The sequence below is a fragment of the Panicum virgatum genome, chromosome 8K (assembly GCF_016808335.1).
Source record: "Panicum virgatum strain AP13 chromosome 8K, P.virgatum_v5, whole genome shotgun sequence".
NCBI lineage: Eukaryota > Viridiplantae > Streptophyta > Magnoliopsida > Poales > Poaceae > Panicum > Panicum virgatum.
This window is the reverse complement of record NC_053143.1, coordinates 11353080-11373843: the sequence shown is the minus strand read 5'-3', so window position 1 is coordinate 11373843 and position 20764 is coordinate 11353080. Positions and strand designations below refer to the sequence as shown.

General features: G+C 42.0%; 1 pseudogene; it reads right to left on the bottom strand.

Annotated features, from left to right (window-relative positions):
* Positions 1-11961: 11961 nt before the first annotated feature.
* Positions 11962-18687, bottom strand: LOC120645439 (annotated as a pseudogene).
* Between the last annotated feature and the right edge of the window lie 2077 nt (positions 18688-20764).

Here is a 20764-nt window from a genome sequence, read left to right as displayed (position 1 = left end):
AGCTGTCGCTTCGTCGGCAGGGGAGGCGGCGCCTTTGGCTGCGTGGCTGACCGCGGCCGCCGCGATTGGTCGCCGCCATGTGGGCCCCACCGCAGCACGGGGCCATCTTGTTCCGTTGGACTGGTGGAAGGGAAAATTCCCTAAATTTCCCTTATATGATATTATAATTTAGCTATCCCTTCATTCACTCTGTTCGCTACATCCAGCCAACAGTATTTTTCTCATGCATCAAACCAGTACCAGCCAGCAGTACTTTTCTTTTACAACAAATTAGCACCAGCCACACCACAGCGAACAGTGTGAATTATTGTTGGATTTTAGGTAGGCAATTACGCTCCCACCTTATTGGAAGCATAATGAAGGGATAGCTATTTGATTTTGATAAATCCTGTTTCGTTCACGTACACTGGCCCGTAAACAAGTCCTGGGCAAAATACACGAAATCCGAAGACCGAACCCGAAAAATCCGAACCCGAATCCGAACCCGAAATGTCGGGTACCCGAATTTTCGGTTTTTGATTTTTTTTAAGGAATTTCGGGTTGCAGTTTTTAGAACCAGAAATTTTGAAAACCCAAAAAATCCGACCCAAAATTTTTGGGTAACCCAAACGCCCAGCCATAGTCCCATGTATTCAGATTCCAGGCAATACAAAACCGATACCCCTCTATCCACACCATAATACAATACTATTATATATATGGGATTAATTTGATCTAAAATCCAATAAAAGGAGACAACTATCCATCCTATCCTAATAATTAGTATCTAACATCCAGTCCAGTCCAATCCAACTCCACTTAATCCAAATCCATCCAAAATAATCCAAAAATGTGGAGAAAAGGCTATTTAAGAAGGGCACATCTCGTATTGAAAATATAATGTTCAGAAAATCCTTCTTCATTCGAAGATATTCAGCACAGAGATTTGGTCAGTCTTCTTCATGGATTGCAGGCAAAATTCTCCTGCGCTATACCGGCAGAGCGCCAGCAAGTGCGCATGTGGAAGTACGGTATGAAGCAAAATTATGCTGCTATAATAACAATTATAACTTGAGCCCGATTAATAAAAAGAAATCTTTTATTGCATTTGCTTGACACAAAAGTAATGCAGTTGATTTGTACATGCATGCAAGAACAAAGTTTGCCAAAATAGACGCTGATGAAGCTTGAAATAAAGCCGTCATGGGCCAGGCCAGCACACAGCTATATAAACGGCAGCACCGCGCTTGGACGACGCCTTGGGGTGCCCTGGTGGTGCGTCCCTGCTGGTGGTGGACCGTGCACCTTGAACTCGCAGCAACACTGGTGCGTAAAAGGAACAATCACCTTGCAATACACTCTCAAAGTGGTGGTCGCCGTACGAACTTCGGCACTGGAGCCTGTTGCAGTTTGTATAAAATCGCATTTCCTTTGTAGGACGCCACAGCGCACTTCATCATCTGCAAATTTTGTCAGTCAATGGATTTCGAAAGCAAAAGTAGTTAGCACTGTGACTACTTCATCCATTTCAAATTATAGGTTGTTTGACTTTTTTAATTCCAAATCAAGCAAATTACAATGTAGAATGGAAGTAGTATAAATTAAAGTAGGCACGAACCTGCTGCATAGGTGCTGGACAGGAGCGTGGAACATGATCAGAACAAGCATGGCGGCGGCAGCTACCTGCAGGCACACCATCCCCATCGTGCCCACCATATAGATACTTCTGCTTTTCTGGTGTTCCTCTGCTTCCATGGTGTTTATATAGAGGCATGGCTGGTTGTTCTTTATTTGGTTTCAGGGGCTAAACTTTAGTTTATGTCACATCAAAGAGAATCTTAATATTTAGAAGCATTAAATAGAGATTAATTATAAAACCAACTGCAAAACTCTAGGGCTAAACTGCGAGACTAATCTAATGAGATATATTAATCCATGACTAGCGGAAGGTTATTGTAGCATCATTGTATCTAATTATGGATTAATTAGGATCATTAGATTCGTCTCGCGAATTAGCACTAAGCTGTCAAAAAAAATTATAAACAGATTTTATTTGATACTCTAAAATTGTAAGATTCTTTTTGATGTAACATGAACTTAAAAAAAGTTTCTCGAAACAAACAGCACCTTACTCAGACAAACTAATGATACATCGAAAATGGTAAGGTTTGTGATCTTGATATATTCACATAAATGTGACCATATCCCAGTTTGCAATCTTGACCATATAAATCAAATAAACGTGAACATGCATATCCATTTTAGATTTTACAGAACATTACTATCTCCGAATCGCATTCCGTTCACTGTGGCATTAGCATTAATTATTGCTTTTCCTACAGCATCGACTGAATTGTTGATCCATGTTTCTTGCATTACAAATTTCTAAAATAGGAAAAAAATTGCAAAAACCACCATAGAGGTCATCACATAGATTTTGAGACGCCCTTATAGTGCTGTTTTATTTGTTGCATACGTCCATCCATATATAATTCATTCTGTGCATTCCCAAATCAGTGCCCCTTTGTCTTAATTGAATCTTTGGGTCATGAGCACACGATCTCGTAGTTAATATACTGATTAAAATCAACTTTAATAATATATGTATTTTTTGTATTAGGCCTTGTTTAGTTCGCGAAATTTTTTGAGTTTTGACAATGTAGCACTTTCATTATTATTTGACAATTAATATCTAATTATGGACTGATTAGGATTAAAAGATTTGTCTCGTGCTAATCAGTTAGACTATGTAATTAGTTATTTTTTCAACTATATTTAATGCTCCATGCATGTGTCCAAAGATTCGGTGTGACGGATACTGTAGAAAATATTTTGGGAACTAAACAGGGCCTTAATTTTGATATCCTGAACTATGAAAAATATTATATTTTTAATATCAGCATTTTAATTTACTACAACTTATATTACATATCTGAGCTCTATTACAATGATTGTAAAGTACCAGAGGGTACTTTCAGGTACTTTTCACTTAAATTTTTTCTGGTTGTTGATCTATGGAAAATTAAATTAAATTAGTATTCGATCCTACTCTTTTTTGTATGTGGTCCCACATTTTTTGCAACCAGTTACTTTAGTCTAGGTACTTTCAGTTACTCTTACCTTGACCACCGTATGATTCTATTAAATGGACGGCCCTTATTTTTTCAATCATTGTAAAAGTTCTCTTCATATCTATGTACTTTTTCATGTATAAAGTTCACAAATTGGCATTGTTTGCCTGGTATGCTAATGTTTTTTTCTTGTGTATTTGGTACATTATTCTCATGCTAATTTATTATTGTAGAGTTTCAGTTTTGATTTGTATTTCTAGGCTTATATATAGTGATTTTTATGGTTGTCCGCTATTTTTGGGCTTTGCATTGTATTGCCTCACCAGGCTGTTGAGTTCCAAGTTGCTGTTGTCCTGAGGCTGAGGCACGAGAGGCGCGCAGGAATGGTGGGTCGACAGGCCGAGAGGGAACGCCTGGGTGGTTAGAGGGCAATTTCTATTTGTCACATATGCGAGCGGGCGCCGATCCATCGTAGAAAGCACTTTGCCGCAGAGCTGATGTGACTTGGACTCCGGACAATACCAATACTCAAATAAAAAATGTGCTACATCACAAACCAATTATTCAAATTAAGTTCTGATTGCACCGTTACATTTTTTCGGTAAGATTTTCAAAACTAGACCACACTTGACTATGTTTAGATGATATTTTTTATAAAACATTTTTATTTGTTCTAGAACAACTTGTTTTGTTTTGGAACATTTTGTTTTCTTCTCAAAACAATTTCTACTTTTTATGAACATTTTTATTTGTTCTAGAATAATTTATATTTTTTAGGGTGGAACACCAATTTTTTTCTAGTTTCACCATCAAGTTACTCCAATTAAACAAATCATTCAAATATAATGTATTCATAATTTTTCAATACTGGTGTGTAAGAAGGGCCATGTTTGGTTACATGTCAAATCACAATTGCATAAAAAGACAAACATCCGCATGGAGTACTAAATGAAGTCTATTTGCAAAATCTTTTTAGGAATGAGTGTAAATTTTCGAGACGAATCTAATGAGCCAAGTTTCATCATGATTGGGTACAGTGATGCTACAGTGACCGCGCTCAATCATCCTCTAATCATGCGGTCAAATGCCTCATTAGGTAGAGCAACTGCTACAGTACCACAGTTCTGGAGGTAATTTTATAATTAGACTTTATTTAATACCCCTAATTAGTGGTCAAAGCATCATTTCTCTCTCATCAAAACATTTTCACACTTCGACCAAACATGGCCAAGAAAGTGTTGTGCATGCAACAGGTGCCAAGGTGGCTCCGTGGCTGGTGGGGGAGCCTGCTGCAATCCTTCTGCGATAGCAGAGCTGGCCCTCGCGCGCGCTAGGAATAGACATCCCCTGGTTAGAGGGTTTTGAGAGAGGGCTCTGGGGATCGCAAAACCAGAGAGAGAAGAGGGGTGGTGACTGCTTTGCGAACAAGCCTCTAGCTGACTTGGTCAAAGAAGGGTGGGGCCATGGGGGTAGCATTTGTAGCTACGGGGAATTGGGACGGGTACCGCACCAGCCCATCCCTACAAATGCGTTTTTAACCGCCTCTAAAAACCATTTTCAGTTGATTCCTCTTAATGAAAAATGGCAGGACCGTCATACCCTTCTGGTCAGTTTTTTTTTCTCTTGCCACCATATGTACGGGCCTATATCTGCTTCGATGGGATTCAATAACCAGGAGAGGGACACAATCCATCTGCACATCATTTTTTTTGGAAGCGTGTGTAAAGAAAAATTATATACTCTATACAATTACTAGTTGCGCATTACATGCAAGAAAGCCGTCATGGGCCAGCACAACTATATTTAAAAAGGCGGCACCGGGCTTGGATGATGATTCGGGGGACTTGGGTGGTGCCCTGGTGGTGGTGTGTTCACTTTGAACTAGATAGGTTGGCGCGCTATGCGCGCCTGTAGCAAAAGGTTTGATTTAAAATTATAATAAAAATATATTATTATGTGCTATACTTAAAGTAATATCGTGTTGATGTATTTTAACAATATGTTGATGTATTGAATGAAGTCTAAAAGTTAAAGTACATAGGTATAGTAGTTTAAAGTCTGAGAGCACGCTAAATGTATAGATATATATATTTTTAGGTTTTTTTTGTTTTATGTTAGTAGGTACGGTAGGTGAATTGATTTATATTTATTATTGATTTTGGTAGGGTAAAAGAAAAATTTAGTAATTTGTAGTAGGTATAGTTCATGAATTGTCATACAATTATATTTTGCGAATTAAAATCCATTAAGTTGTAGGGGCTAGCACATGTAGATGTAATTGATGTTTATTATGTTCGTGTAAATAAATAATTAAATACATTTTATGAATGAATTCCAATTGAATATTATGTGGGTACCACCTGAATAGCACACAGGACCCACGTTGGTTCTGCATAAATAGTATATGTAGGAATTCATTTTTTGTATGTTAACAGATATAGTTGATGGATTAGCTTGCACTAATTATTAATTTTGGTAGAAAAAATCATAAGATTAGGAATGAATGGATGATTCAATTATATTTTGTGAGTTCACAAAGTGAAAACAAAATCCAATAAGTAATAGATGTGAATGTTTTGGTAGAAAAAATCATAAGATTAGGAATGAATGGATGATTCAATTATATTTTGCGAGTTCACAAAGTGAAAACAAAATCCAATAAGTAATAGAGGTGAATGTAGTATATAATTTTTTTTTTGTTTTTTGTGTATAAAGAATAACTAAACATTTAAACACGTGGGGCCACATGTTTTTATTTTTTTACAATTTTATTATGAATCATATTTTTATTATTTTTTATTATAAACAGTGCCCGGGCCCGCATGAACAGTACTTCAACATTATTATTTAGTATGAACAGTGCCCCCGGGCCCACATGAACAGTACCCCCCGGCCCACATGAACAGTACCGCCGGCCCACGTGGGGCCGCGACTCACGGCAGCGCTCCAAATCTTGGAGCTTTAGTATATGTACTCAATTCGCAGCAGCACAGGTCTGGAAAAGGAGGAGTCTTCTTGCAACACACAGACTCGAAGTGGTGCTCGCCGTACCAATGCTTGCACTGGAGCTCGTTACAGTTTCTTTCATTGCATTTTTCTCGTAAGATGTCACAGCGCACATCACCTGCAGCATTCACTGGTTATGTATGGACTTTGGGAACTCAAATGTCGCCGATGACCATACTGTATTAAAATAGGCGTGTACCTGCATTGGTGGTGGACAGGATCGTAGAAGACATGATCACAGCAACAATAGCAGCAGCAACTACCAGTTGCAGAGTCCGCTTCCTGATTGTTGGCTGTGGAGAAAGGGATCAGCTTGCATGTGTTACTTCTGCTTAGATGTCGTTGTTTATATAGAGAGAGGCATGGCCTATTAAGGCTATGATATAATTAACTGAATGCTTGTCTATAATTATGTCTGCATATCGCAACGCCATGGTTTGTAATCTTTATATATATTCACATAAATGTGACCATATCCAGTTTACAAAATCTTTGAATAGCATTTTTTTGAGAGGGTATTTTTGGAATAATAATTTGACCGAATTTCTACCTCAAAAGCAGTCAGCAAATAGATACTATATATATATATATATATATATATATTAATTATTCTGTCTGCATATCGCAATGCCATGGTTTGTAATCAGTGGTGGAGCTCCCCATGCGGCAGGCCGGGGGCAGCTGCCCCACCTACTACCGGAGTCGCACCACTAGAACCCCCCGTCTTTCTGCCTTCCGGCGAGGTGGTGAGCAATGGAGCGGTGACAATATGCTCCACCTAAACTTTGTGTCACACTCGGTTTTTAAAAGAAAATCGAATGCATAACTATATGTATGCCAGTATCAAGTTTTATACATATAGTGACGTCATAATGGAATAATGAGCAATAATATCACGTAAAAGAGACTTACAAAGAATAAAAGACTATCAGAGATGTACAGCTTCTTCTGAAAACGACGGCTCCACACTTCACAGGCAATCGACCGGCTTCATAGCATCTTTCTCTTCTGAGCAGTGTTGGTATAGCAAGGGTGAGCACATGTCGTACTCAGCAAGTATATTAAGAAAATAAATGACATGCAAGGCTTAAACCAAGGAATTAAGGCTGGCTGAATCAAGCACAAAGTATTTTAATTAACAGTTGAACATTAAAGCCTATTTACTAAATCATGTATGAACCATCCCACATTTATGAAAAAGAAGTATATGTCTATGTCTGAATAAACAATTAACTTGGAACAATAAATAACTGAATTAATTAATGATTTCCATTAAGTAGACATGTGAGGGTCCGAGCCCCTCTTGACCGTGAGCACGGCTGATATATCAGTTTTCACTCTACAAAGGTTGCACATTTTACCCATAAGTCGCGTAAAAGTTCAAAAGAAATTTAAACCCAACCATGTATGTGCTGATCAGGCACAATACCACACTTCCTTAGGTGTGATTGCATAGGGACGCTAAGAGGCCTTTACAAAGACTCCCTAACTAGTAGTAGCCCGCTAAGGTTTTAGTAGCTGCGTGAGTGAACCTCCCCCAAGGCGTGACCAAAACCAAACAAAATGCACCCTTGGCAGGCAGCGACCCCTCATCACAGGCCCCCCTCATGCGCCTTTCGGTCAGCTACTAACAAGCTAGAGACATCTAATTAATCAGTCAAGACCAGAGCCATGTAGTCCTTGTGGTTGCGCTGTTTTTCCGGGTGGTCGCTCTCGCTCCATGGTTGATTTTAATCAAGTTACCAAAGCATGATATTGTTCCAAAGAATATGTATATAGAAGTCTCATGTCTCAAAAGTTTTGTAAAACCCACCCATAACTATTGTTCAGCGGCTAAGCATACTACCCAAAAGACTTTTATATTAAAAACCCGGCTAATCAAGGACAAGGATCAACAATAAGGATATATAGGTAGACCCCCACAATATTAATGCATGCAAGCTTATTTAAGTGTTATTGGGACCAAGAATGATCAAGGAATATACTTGCCTTAAATCCAGATAATAACTGCTCAGAGTCTTCGGCTCTTGTTCTTGCAACTCTTCACCTTCAGCTCTCGAACTGCTTTTCTTTTTTCTCGCGACAAACATCGGGCACACATATACAAGAAACAAGCAAAACAAGCACAACTAAGAAAAGATTACTAAACAAAAGAAAAGCATTACAATAACACACTAAAACGGAGCTAGAATGATGAAACTATGGAAAAAACAAGACTGCAGGGACCTACTTGCGATTAGCCGCAGATTTTAAGGAGCAGATTGCAAAAGCTCGAGATCCGATGGCGGACAGAAGCTCGCTGCAGGTCAAATTGTCAGTAATTTAGAGCATACGAGAGTGCAAGGAGCGGGACAATAGAAAAGGGACGACAGAGGAAACTGTTTTACCTCCTACCCATAGCGAAGGCGGATCGTGGCTGCAGGAGTTGAAGGGTGCGGCGCTGGTCTGTTCCGCTGAGATCGATCAGAGGGGGCGGCATCCTGATTTGGCGAGCGAACCTGACGATGGCGACGGTGGTGCAGGGAGAGGTGCGGCTGCACCAGCAGAGCACAGGGAGCAGGAGGTTGCATGGCAGGGAGGCCCACACGCGAGCAGATGGGACGCACGGGCGCCAGGGGCTAAGAGCTCAGGAGCGACGGCGATCTGATCAGCAATGTGCGGCACCAGAACGCGAGCGGCAGGCGAGGTGCAGGCAGCCAGGTCGCAAAGAGGCACGACGTAGAGGCTTCGGCGGAGCCTGGCGCGTGCGGCTGTAGAGGAGAAGGGGCTCGCAGGCAGCCTCGTGGACTACTTGGTGCTGGAGACATGGCGTGGCAGCAGGGGAGTGCGTCGAAGCCTAGGGCCGGCGGTGCAGGAGGAGATCGCAAGTGCGGTTCGGCTTCTCTTTCTTTTGATTTTCTATAGGGTCCGGGGCCGAGGCTTCACGTGGTGTGTTCAACCAAAAAGACGGCATGCAGGGGGAGCGGCTCATGGCAGGGGAACATGTGGCGTGCGGTCTAGCGTGGGCCACGGGGGAAATCAAGGGTGCGAGCAAGGGTCACGAACATGTTTTGTACAGGCACGTGAGAGAGAGGAAATTGGAAGATGAGAGCAAGGGAAAGGAAACACACGAAGGTGCTCCCTCACGTTAGAACAAAGAAGCCAAGCTTCTCCGCGACGAATTGAGAGCGGCGACTAGTGGCCAGGCTGCAGCACGTTGCGATGATATTCGGGGAAGTCTTGGATTTGGCAGGCGGGCAGACGAGTCGGCGAAGCCGGCAGCGCTCGGCCTCGGCAGGCTATGATGGTTGAGAGGTATTGAGATGGAACTAGTATTCCAGAGCGACGGTGCTGGTCGTCGGAACTGATGGTGATAACAGCGAAATATCACCAGAAAACACTAAAATCGAGATAAGACTCTATTTTGAGCGTGATTTGATCGAGGTGAAAAATTAGAGAATCAAGAACTCAATGGCCCATAACAAGTTGAATCCAGATAGGAAAGAAAAGATAAAGGATTTCAATCGCTCGGAATATATTTTCAGGCTTACAGAAAATTTAGAAAAGTCTAAATAAATCTTTTAATCCATGAAAAATATATCCTGAAGATTCCAAAAATTCCAAGAAAAGGTCTGGAGATAGTTTGGGACACGAGGAGTCCGAATAAATATTTGAATCTCGTGAAATAGATTCTAGAACATTCCATCAAATGGATTTAGCTCTATAGAAAAATAAGAATAATTGTCAGAAAATTCTAAATTTTTTTAGAAATATGCAGAAGATGGATAATTTTATTCAAAAAGATATTCACAACCCAAAATTGAAATTTTGGGGTGTGACACTTTGTTCGAGCTCTGCCACTGTTTGTAATTCATATATTCACATAAATGTGACCATATCCAGTTTACAAAATCTTTGAATAGCATTTTTTGAGAGGATGTTTTTGGATCATAATTATTTGACCAAATTTCTACCTCAAAACCAGTCAGCAAATAGCTACTATATATATTAATTATTATGTCTGCATATCGCAATGCCATGGTTTGTAATCTTCATATATTCACATAAATGTGACCATATCCAGTTTACAAAATCTTTAAATAGCATTTTTTAGAGGATACTTTTGGATCATAATAATTTGACAGAATTTATTTCTACCTCAAAAGCAGCCAGCAAATAGCTACTAGCTAGAGGGATATCCCTTATTTATTTCTCTTGAATATATAGTGAATGTGAAGTGAGGATTCCACTAAACTAGGAATGGATGCTTTCAATAATAAATAGGGACCTCTAAGATTCAATCAAAAAGACCCTTGTGCACCCGCTTCATCCTTTGGCTTCTATATATAGGAGCGCATTTGTATGCGGGTTTTCTAGACATAATATGGCTTAGCCCATTGTTCATTCGTTCACTCAGGTGTTCAGTACCGTACCTGCTAACTTAGCAGCGGGACGATGTCAATCAGGAAAGTAGGCATTCTCCTCCTAGTAGTGTTTGCTATAGTGTTGCCTGACCCTGTGAGTGGTGGATGTTGGTTTTGTAAGAAACCATGCACAAAGACACAGAAGAACTACATTGTGGATGTATGCCACCGCTACATCTTGAAATCAAATTACGCCCGTGTACTCCCAACCAAACATGATATCTGTTGTATAGAGGTGAGAACGTTGCAGAGTAACGGTGAGGGGATGATGCAGTGCATCGCTGATCTACTTACACGAGAAGAGCGGTTGGAATACGATGTTATGGTGATGCTGTACTTGAAAAGATACTGCACACAACCTCCAATTCCTGCTCCTCCTCACTATGAGGTAAAAAGTCATGTTATGATGATCCTTTTCAGACTAGTAGCGCGTGCACAACATGCAAGTGTACGGTAATTTAACCTCAGAAATTCATGAACACTCATTTAATTATCTTTCACTGCCAGGTCATGGTGTAAATAAAGACCCCGTCGACCGACGAAGTGCATGGTCATCAATAAGGAGATTGAATAAAGATACACCTATGTTGTTAATTGATAAAAATAAATCAAAGAATGATCCTTATATTGTAACTTGTATCTTTCGTTGAGGAAAAGTGTGTCTTGAAGGACCCATCAGACTTTCTTTACTTGCAATCCTCCCGTTGCCCAAACTGTAAACCATACATCTTATAAAGCACAACCGCCCACCGAAACTGCATATACAGCTTGTGGTTTGAACTGTTTCCCATGGTAAACGTTTTTTTAGAGCGGTAAACGGTTAACACTGTTACTTCTCGTTTGGTTGAGTTGATCTGTAGTCGGTTCAAAGTGGGTCTGGACAGTTCTAGGAAATTAAGTCCATAGTATACCAATGCAACGAACCAGCACTATGCGATCACGTCGCTAGCTTACGGTACAGTAGAGTTCCGATCAATTCAACTCCCGCCCGCTTGCAATACAAGTGAGAAACCTACGAAAGATTGGATGCGCAGATCTTACTGACAAAGTCACCGTAAATGTCTCACTGAAGATGGGTATATATATTGCCTACCACCAAATATTCCAGGTCATTTCTTCCTGAAATAAATTTAGAAAAATACAAGTCTAAGATTTAAATCTAGGAGAGCAGGTTTTACCACAAGTAATCTGACCAACTGTCCATTTTACATGTACATGATTGGACAGATAATAAAAGATAAACAATCACGCGTGCATTTTGCATCTTTATCCCTTCATGCTTTGGCATAGCAAATGGTACTTGCATATTGATTCTTTTTTTCTTGAACATGAGCAATGTAGTGCATCAACACTTTTGTGGTGATGATGATAGATAGAGCTATAGAAGTGTATATACGTCCCTTTTCCTGTGGCTAATCATTCTTCCAGCCACCATGCACGGGATACACACACGCACACATCCACAACACACAAATACATGTATTAGACCACATTCTGCTACCTCACAGTCCAGAAGTATAGGTCACTCCAGTGCCACCCAACCACGAGTCTCCCATGATAAAATTCGCCACGGTGAACCTCGTGGCATCTGATCTGGACAGTGACGTGTGCACCCCAGTCCATGTCACCCGCTTACCTGTCCCGGCACCAGGACCAGTGTTACTGTACTCACCATAGTATAGCGTGTTCAGGGCGAACTGGCCCAACCACTCTAGCCAACCCGCGGGCGAGATCGAACGGTCGAGGAAGCTCTCCATTACGACCGTCCGTGAGTATTTCTGCCACGGACTTCCCAGATACACTGGCGTGCCACCGAGGTCCGGTGCCCCGGTGATCCTGCACTTGTGGATGGAGATCCTGGTGTTCTGGTTCGGATCGGTCTGGCCCTGGGCCGTGACCGTGTCCTTCTGCCCCGGGTTTGGCCTCGGAGCTTGGATGTCACAGTTTTGGATGACCACGGCGGAGTTGCCGAAGATGAAGTCCACCATGCCGGCGATGTCATCCTCGGCGTAGAACTGGCGGTTGTAGTGCGTGTAGAGTGCGTCTTGGTACGCCTGGATGGCGCACTGGTACACGACAAAGAAATCGCCGCTGATGCGCAGCGCAACAGCCTGGCCCTTCCTGGGCCCGGCGCTGTTGACGGTGGTGAGGCCCTTGGCGATGAAGCCCGAGCCCGTGGCAGCTGTACCACACGCATAGATCAACAAAAGGTTTAAGGTGCTAGGATATGTATGGAAGACACAATGGGAGTGTACTGTCGAGCACAATGGAGAAAAGGTGAAGATCGAGTGGGCGACCTGGCAACTGAAACATCGCTGTCGACGCTGCATTTGACGGTGCCCACGGTGCAACCACGAACCACATGCATTGATGCGTGCCAGTACTAGTGTAGGTGTGCTACATGTAGAAGAGATGGCAACGAAGCCTAGAAAAGGGGAGGCATCTAACGATCAAATCGAACCAGGGCATCTTTCACTTGCTTGTCCATTTAAATTTGCTTCTAGATGTACAAAACGAATGGTTGCAATCCTACCATTTTGGGTGCTTAATCTTTTGCATTATTGATGATTTTGTTAGAAACGACGGCAAAGAAACGGTGAAGAACAGCAAGATCAAACCACAGGAGACATGAGGATTTAACATGGAAAACCCTTCCAATGCGAAAGGGAAAAAACACGGGCGCCAGCCAGCAAATCTTCACTATATCGGGTGTGTATTTACAACGCCTTGTGGCGGCTTACAAAAGAAATCAACTAAACGAAGAACAAGCCCTAAAGGGTATATAAATCGGATTAATGTTCTCTGGTGCTGCCTATGGGTTCGATATAAAAGAGAGTCATATGGTCTCCTCAACTTCTACTAGCAATGTGGGATTAAAAGTTTGCACCACATGAGCCTTTGGGATTTCTTTGGAATAACTGAAATACTTTATGGGCCAAGCCCAAATTCCAACAATCTCCCATCAGATCTCAAATGCCCATTTAGAGAGCCTTTTCTTGTGTAATGAATTTGGATCACAATATAACATACTCCACCTTGAGACAAATTCTCTCTTGTAGCACAAATCAAACCATCACCTGAACACAACAAAGAATAAACTTGAGACAAATTCTCTCTTGTAGCACAAATCAAACCATCACCTGAACACAACAAAAAATAAAATTTCTGGCGCTAAATCGCCTCTTGGGCTAAGCTGTCAAACCAACTAAACTTGAGCAAAGCTCAAACTTAGCAACAGAAATTGGCTTTGTCATCATATCAGTAGGATTATCATGAGTACTGATCTTACATACCTTCAATTTACCTTATGAGATGACATCACAAACATAATGGTACTTGACATCAATATGCTTTGTTCTTTCATGGAACATCTGATCTTTAGTGAGACAAATAGCACTCTGACTGTCACAGAATAGGTCAATGCAAGAATCAACTCCACAAAGCTCAGCAAACAAACATTTCAGCCAAACTGATTCCTTCCATGCTTCCGCAATAGCCACATATTCTGCTTCTGTGGTAGACATAGCAACTACAGGCTGCAAAGTAGCCTTCCAACTCACAGCACAACTGCCAACAGTGAACATATATCCTGTGTGTGACCTGCGCCTATCCAAATCAGCAGCATAATCTGAATCCACATAACCAATGAGTCCCTGATCAGTTCTCACAAACTTCAAACAAGAATCTGTTGCTCCTCTGAGGTACCTGAAAATCCACTGAACTGCCTTCCAGTGTTCTTTACTAGGATTAGACATGTATCTACTGACCAAACTCATAGCATATGATAAATCTGGGCGAGAGCAAACCATAGCATACATCAAAGAACTAACAGCACTAGAATAAGGAACTTTGGACATGTATTCAACATCCTCATCTGAACTAGGACACTGAGAGGCTGACAATTTAAAGTGAGGTGCAATAGCAGTACTAACTGGCTTTGAATCATGCATATTGAAACGATGAAGAACCTTATTATTGTAATTATACTGACTAAGAAACAATAAATTAGATTTCCTGTCTCTACTAATCTCTATACCTAAAATTTTCTTAGCAGCACCAAGATCCTTCATATCAAACTCACTACTCAACAATTTCTTCAATGTAGTGATTTTTTTCTGCTCTTGGCAGCAATAGGCATGTCATCAACATATAACAGCAAGTATATAGGTGATCCATCAACAAACTTAATATATACACAGCTATCATAATCAGATCTTTTAAAGCCATGTAACAACATAAATGAATCAAACCTTTTATACCACTGACGAGGGGACTGTTTCAAACCATACAAATACTTCTTCAATTTGCAAACAAAATTCTCCTTGCCTGGTACTATGAATCCTTCTGGCTGATCCATGTATATTTTCTCCTCAAGCTCTCCATGTAAAAATACAGTCTTCACATCTAACTGCTCAAGCTCAAGATCACACATAGCAACAATACTAAAGAAAGTACGAATTGAACTATGCTTCACAATTGGAGAGAACACATCATTATAATCGACACCAGGAATCTGACTGGAACCTTTTGCAACTAACCTTGCCTTAAATCTTGGAGGCCCATTAGGAGATAAACCCTCCTTTCTTTTGAAGACCCATTTGCAGCGGACAGACTTTTTTTGTTTAGGCAAGTGCACAATCTCCCATGTGCCATTCTTCTCAAGGAACTGCATCTCCTCCTGCATAGCTGAGATTCACTTGTCCTTATCAACAGAATCAATGGCTTCAATATATGTTGCTGGCTCACTAGCATCCTCCACCTGTACAGCACAACTCAAAGCATAATAAGTCAAATTACACTCCTCAATTAAATGATTTGGAGGTCCACAACTCCTCTTTGACTTGCGAAGAGCAATAGGTACATCTAGATCCTCCTCTTGCTGCAAAACAGACTGTGAAACTGGAGGCGATTGCTGAACAGTATCATGAATATTGTCTGGAACATTATTACCAACAACTTTATTTTCCTGGTCATCCATAAACTCCACCTGCACACTGACATGTGGCTGCAATTTTTCAACTAAAGCATCATCTGTGGTCAAGCTATCAGTAAACATCACAGACTCATTGAAAACAACACTTCTGCTCATGAAAGTCTTTCTAGTTTCAGGATTCCACAATTTATATCCTTTGACTCCCGAACCATAACAAAAAAACAGACATTTAATAACTCTAGGCTCTAATTTTCTATTATCAACATGAACATAAGTAGTGCAGCCAAAAACTCTCAACTGTGAATAATCTGCAGGTGTACCAGACCATACCTCAATAGGAGTCTTCTTGTTGAGTGAAATAGAAGGCGACCTATTGATCAATTAGGATGCCCTGTTAGCAGCCTCTGCCCAAAAACACTTGCTCATGCGGGCATTGGACAGCATGTAACGAACCTTCAAGATTATGGTTCTGTTCATGCGCTCGGCTACACCATTCTGTTGCGGAGTATACAGGATGGTGTGATGCCTAACAATGCCTTCCTTCTTGCAATAATCATCAAAAGCATCCGAACAGAATTCTCCACCATTATCAGTACGAAATACCTTGACTTTCTTTTCAGTTTGCCTTTCTATCATGACTTTCTACTCTGAAAAAGCAGCAAAGGTATCATCTTTGTTTTTCAGAAAATAAAGCCACACTCTTCTAGAGTAATCATCAATAATGGTAAGCATATAACGAGCACCACCAAATGAAGGTTTACGAGAATGACCCCATAAATCAGCATGTACACAATCAAGTGTACCTTTTGTGGTATGAACAGAGGTATTGAATTTTACCCTCTTATGCTTACCAAAAACACAATGCTCGTAGAACTTCTTTCCACTCAAGATGCAGCCATCCAGAAAGTTTCTCTTCATCAATTCTGCCATGCCAAGCTCACTCATATGTCCAAGATGCATATGCCAAAGGTTAGTCTTACTAGGTTCAGAATTATTAACTATAGCAGCAGCGGCAACAAAACCATGCACAGTACTACCTCTGAGAACATATAAATTTGAAGCATTGAGATCACCAAGCAAACATACAAGAGAACCTTTTGATACCTTTACAACTCCACCTGAACCAGTGTAGTTAAGCCCTTCTTTATCAAGTGTGCTCAACGAGATTAGATTTCTCTTCATCCCTGGTATATGTCTCACGTTCTTCAGTGTGCGAATCATGCCATCATGGGTCTTGATCTGAACAGAATCGATGCCCACAATCTCACACGGGTTATCATCTCCCATACGCACAAAACCTCCATTCTGCAAAGGCTCATATGAACTGAACCAATCTCTGTTAGTGCACATATGAAAAGAACATGCGAAATTAAGTATCCATTCATCATGACCAGCAACACAACCAGCAAAGACAACCAGGCAATCTGATTTAGAATTATCAGCAGCAGAAGCAACACTAGCCTTACCATCAGAATTATTTTTTCTTTTCTCCTTATTCTGCAATTTCCATCATTCTTCAATGTTGTGAGATTTCCTCTTGCAATACTTACAGAATTTCTTCTTGGGACCTTTGGACTGGAAGCGGCCTCTACCGTCATTGCTCTTGAAATGATCATTGTTGTTGCTCGATGATCTATGCTCAGATCTGCCTCTAACATGCAAGGCGTCTCCCCTTGAGGATGATTCATCAGCCTGCACCATGCCTTTCATCTTCTCCCTGGACTGGAGTGCCTCACAGACTTCAGCAAGGGTTAGTTCATCACGGCTTAATAATATGGTATCACGGAAACTTGCATACGAACTGGGCAAAGAGCATAATAAAAGAAGACCTAAGTCCTCATCATCATATTCGACTTCCATCGACACTAGGTCGGAAACGATCTCTTTGAAGACAGATAGGTGACTCAGCATCGATTCACCCTTCTGCATCTTAAGCGTGAATAGCTTCAACTTCATATGCATTTTACTGGTTAGATCTTTGGACATGCAGATTGATTCTAGTTCGAGCCAGAGTTCTGCAGCATGTTTTTCCTGCAGCACTTCTTGCAAAATATCATTAGACAAATGAAGCTGAATCAGAGATAGGATCTTACGATCTCTCCGCTTTTCTTCAGCGGTCCACTCATCCTTTTTCTTCTTCCCGAAGCCTTCCAGCGTCTCATCAAGATCTTGAGATTGCGCCAGAACAGCATGCACCTTGACTTGCCATAGCGAGAACCTCGTCTTGTAATCCAGCGGCGGTAGATCATACTTCATCGATGCTATCGCGGAACCCTAACCAAAACTCTGATACCACTTGTTAGAAACGACGGCAAAGAAACGACGAAGAACAGCAAGATCAAACCATAGGAGACACGAGGATTTAACATGGAAAATCCTTCCAATGCGAAAGGGAAAAATCACGGGCGCCAGCCTGCAAATCTTCACTATATCGGGTGTGTGTTTACAACGCCTTGTGGTGGCTTACAAGAGGAATCAACTAAACGAAGAACAAGCCCTAAAGGGTATATAAATCGGATTAATGTTCTCTGGTACAGTCTATGGGTCAGATATATAGGAGAGTCACATGGTCTCCTCAACTTCCACTAGCAATGTGAGATTAACAGTTTGCACCACATGGGCTTTTGTGATTTATTTGAAATAATTGAAATACTTCATGGGCCAAGCCCAAATTCCAACAATCTCCGACCGGATCTCAAATGCCCATTTAGAGAGCCTTTTCTTGTGTAATGAATTTGGATCACAATATAACAGATTTAACAATAAGCCCACTTTTCTCCAAGATCAAATCACTTGGTGTGTAGCTTCTGTAAGCATGAGGCATTAGCAGATCATAGTCATAGATGTCGGCGTATAGTACGTACCGATGGTGGCATAGGTGGTATAGCCGTCGCCCGTCGGCGGTGCTCTTGTGGCCGACGATCACCGTCTTCCCCTTGCCGTCGCTCATCAGCATCACGTTCTTCTGCTTGCTCGAGATACACATGCTCTCGTCGTACCGCCCGGCTTTCACGTGGATCACCTTCCTCCCGCCTCCCCCTCCACCGCCGTCATGGCCGCGATCACCTCGTTGATGCTCCCGCGCGTGCATCCCATTGCCGTCGAGCGCCACCACTGCGTCAATGGTGACGCCACCGCTCGTCGTTCCCGCGGGGGCCTCCAGGAGTTTCCTGTAATGTTCCATTACCTGCGACGGGAATGCTACAGGTGGCGTGGGCACTCCGCCGGGCGGGATAAGAATGTTGCTTGTTATGAAACATGAGTTCTCAGCTAGTGAACTCATGCAGCACGACATGACTGGAGAAGTTGTTGCCGCGTTGCTCTGCTCTGCATAACTCATTTGGGTGAAATTAACATATATTGACCGCTATGGTTCATGTAATATTGACCCCACCACGTCCTATATATTGGAGCCTGCTTAATGTGCCGGCGCCAATAAGTTCCCTTACTTCCGGTCGATTTCCGACAAGGGGGAATCACACGCATCAAAAAAAATTGTCATTTTCTGATAAAACATTTGGAGAGAAACTTTCCGTGAAAAAAGATTTGGAGAGAAAAGAGAAAATTTTAATGAGAAAAAGTTTGGAAGACAATTTTTTGAGAAAATTTGAAAAAGAAAAATTTTGCATCCAAAAATCCAAATAAAAGTTTGAGAAAAAATATTTTGAAAAAATTTTTGCGTCCAAAAACCGAAATAAAAAGATTAGGAAAAAAATTTTGTAAAAACTTTTGCACCCAAAAATCAAAAAAAAAGGAAAAAACCGCTACCCTGGAGTTTCCCGCCGGTGAGCGCTCCCTCACCCCCGTCTCACCCCCGTCGCCGGAGGCGAGTGCCCGAGAGGAGCACCCTACCGGCACCGCCGGCGAGCACCTTGTAAGGTCGAGATGGCGGACTAGAGGGGGGGTGAATAGTCCTTTATAAAACTAATTGCGCCGGCTAACCGAAACTTATTCGGAATTGAAACTATTCGCTTATCCAAGACTTCACCCCTCTAACTATGACTCTAAGGCACCTCCAAAAAGATCCTACACAAAGCAAATGGAGTGCCAAGCTAGTAAGAGCTCTCCTAACAATTCTAATGCCAAGTCACACAAGCCTAAATACTAGTACTTCACAAACCGGGGAGCTCCTACACAATTCTAATGAGCAAAAGCACAAAACCAAACCTAAACTCACTAGATGCTCAAGGACAAGGATACACAATCCAAATCCAAGAGCTCAACTTGCTTAGCTACACAATCTAAGCACGAGCAACTAATTAAGCTACACAAGCTAACTAGTTACACTAGGATCTCTACTTCTAGCTACACAAGCAAAAAGATGATTAGCAAGCTACACAAGCTAACTAATCACTAGAGAGCAACTACACAAGCACAAGATATAGATGAATGTAAATACAAGGCTTATGATTTGGAGAATGCAAACCACCGAGAAGAGTAGACAAGATTGACATGGTGATTTTTATCCTGAGGTTCACTTGGTTGCCACCAAGCTAATCCCCGTTGAGACAAGCTCCAAGGTTGCCGCCGATCCTCTTGCTAGTGGTGACTCTCAAGTCACACTCTCCCATGTGGAGTGCTCACACCGAGCTCTAGCACATGATCCGGCCGGACCACTTGTTGCTCTTCACGTCTCGCTCAACTAGAGTTGCTCTTCGTGGCTCCTGCGGGGTGAGCACAATACCCCTCACAATCTCTTCTTCGGAGCACCGCACAATCTTCTTGCGGGCTTCAACGGAGCCTCTTGCCACCAAGCCATCTAGGAGGTGGCAACCTCCAAGAGTAACAAGCATACCAGCTTGCAACACGATCACCTAGTGCCACTTGATGCAATCTCTCAAAGCATTCGCACTAGAATCGCTCTCTCACTCGATCGGATGATTACTATCAAGTTAGAGTGAGTAGAGGGCTCTCATGCACTCTCACACATGGACACCAAGTCCCCAAGGTGCTCAGCAATCTCAAATGGCCGGCCACACCCTCTATTTATAGAGGGAGGCCCCAAACTAGCCGTTACACTCAAATCCCGTGAAAATAGAATTTTCGCGGACTGTCCGCCTCACAGAGACCGGACCGTCTGCCATTCAAAACCAACGGCTAGAACTGCAATGATTATATATCAGAGTCGACCGTTAGAGCCCCGGGCGGACTGTCCGCACCCCTGGGGCGGACCGTCTACGGTTCAAAACGTTGAACCAACCGATTTGCAAACGTCTCTGACTAAATCTGGAAGTGACCGGCGGACTGTCCGCTCCCTAGGGGCGGACCGTCTGCCGTTCAAAAAGTGAGAACACACAGAAACCACAGTGTTTCTGTCCCAGAATTTTCAGTAGGAGGCGGACCGTCCGTCCCCAAGGGCCGGACCGTCCGCA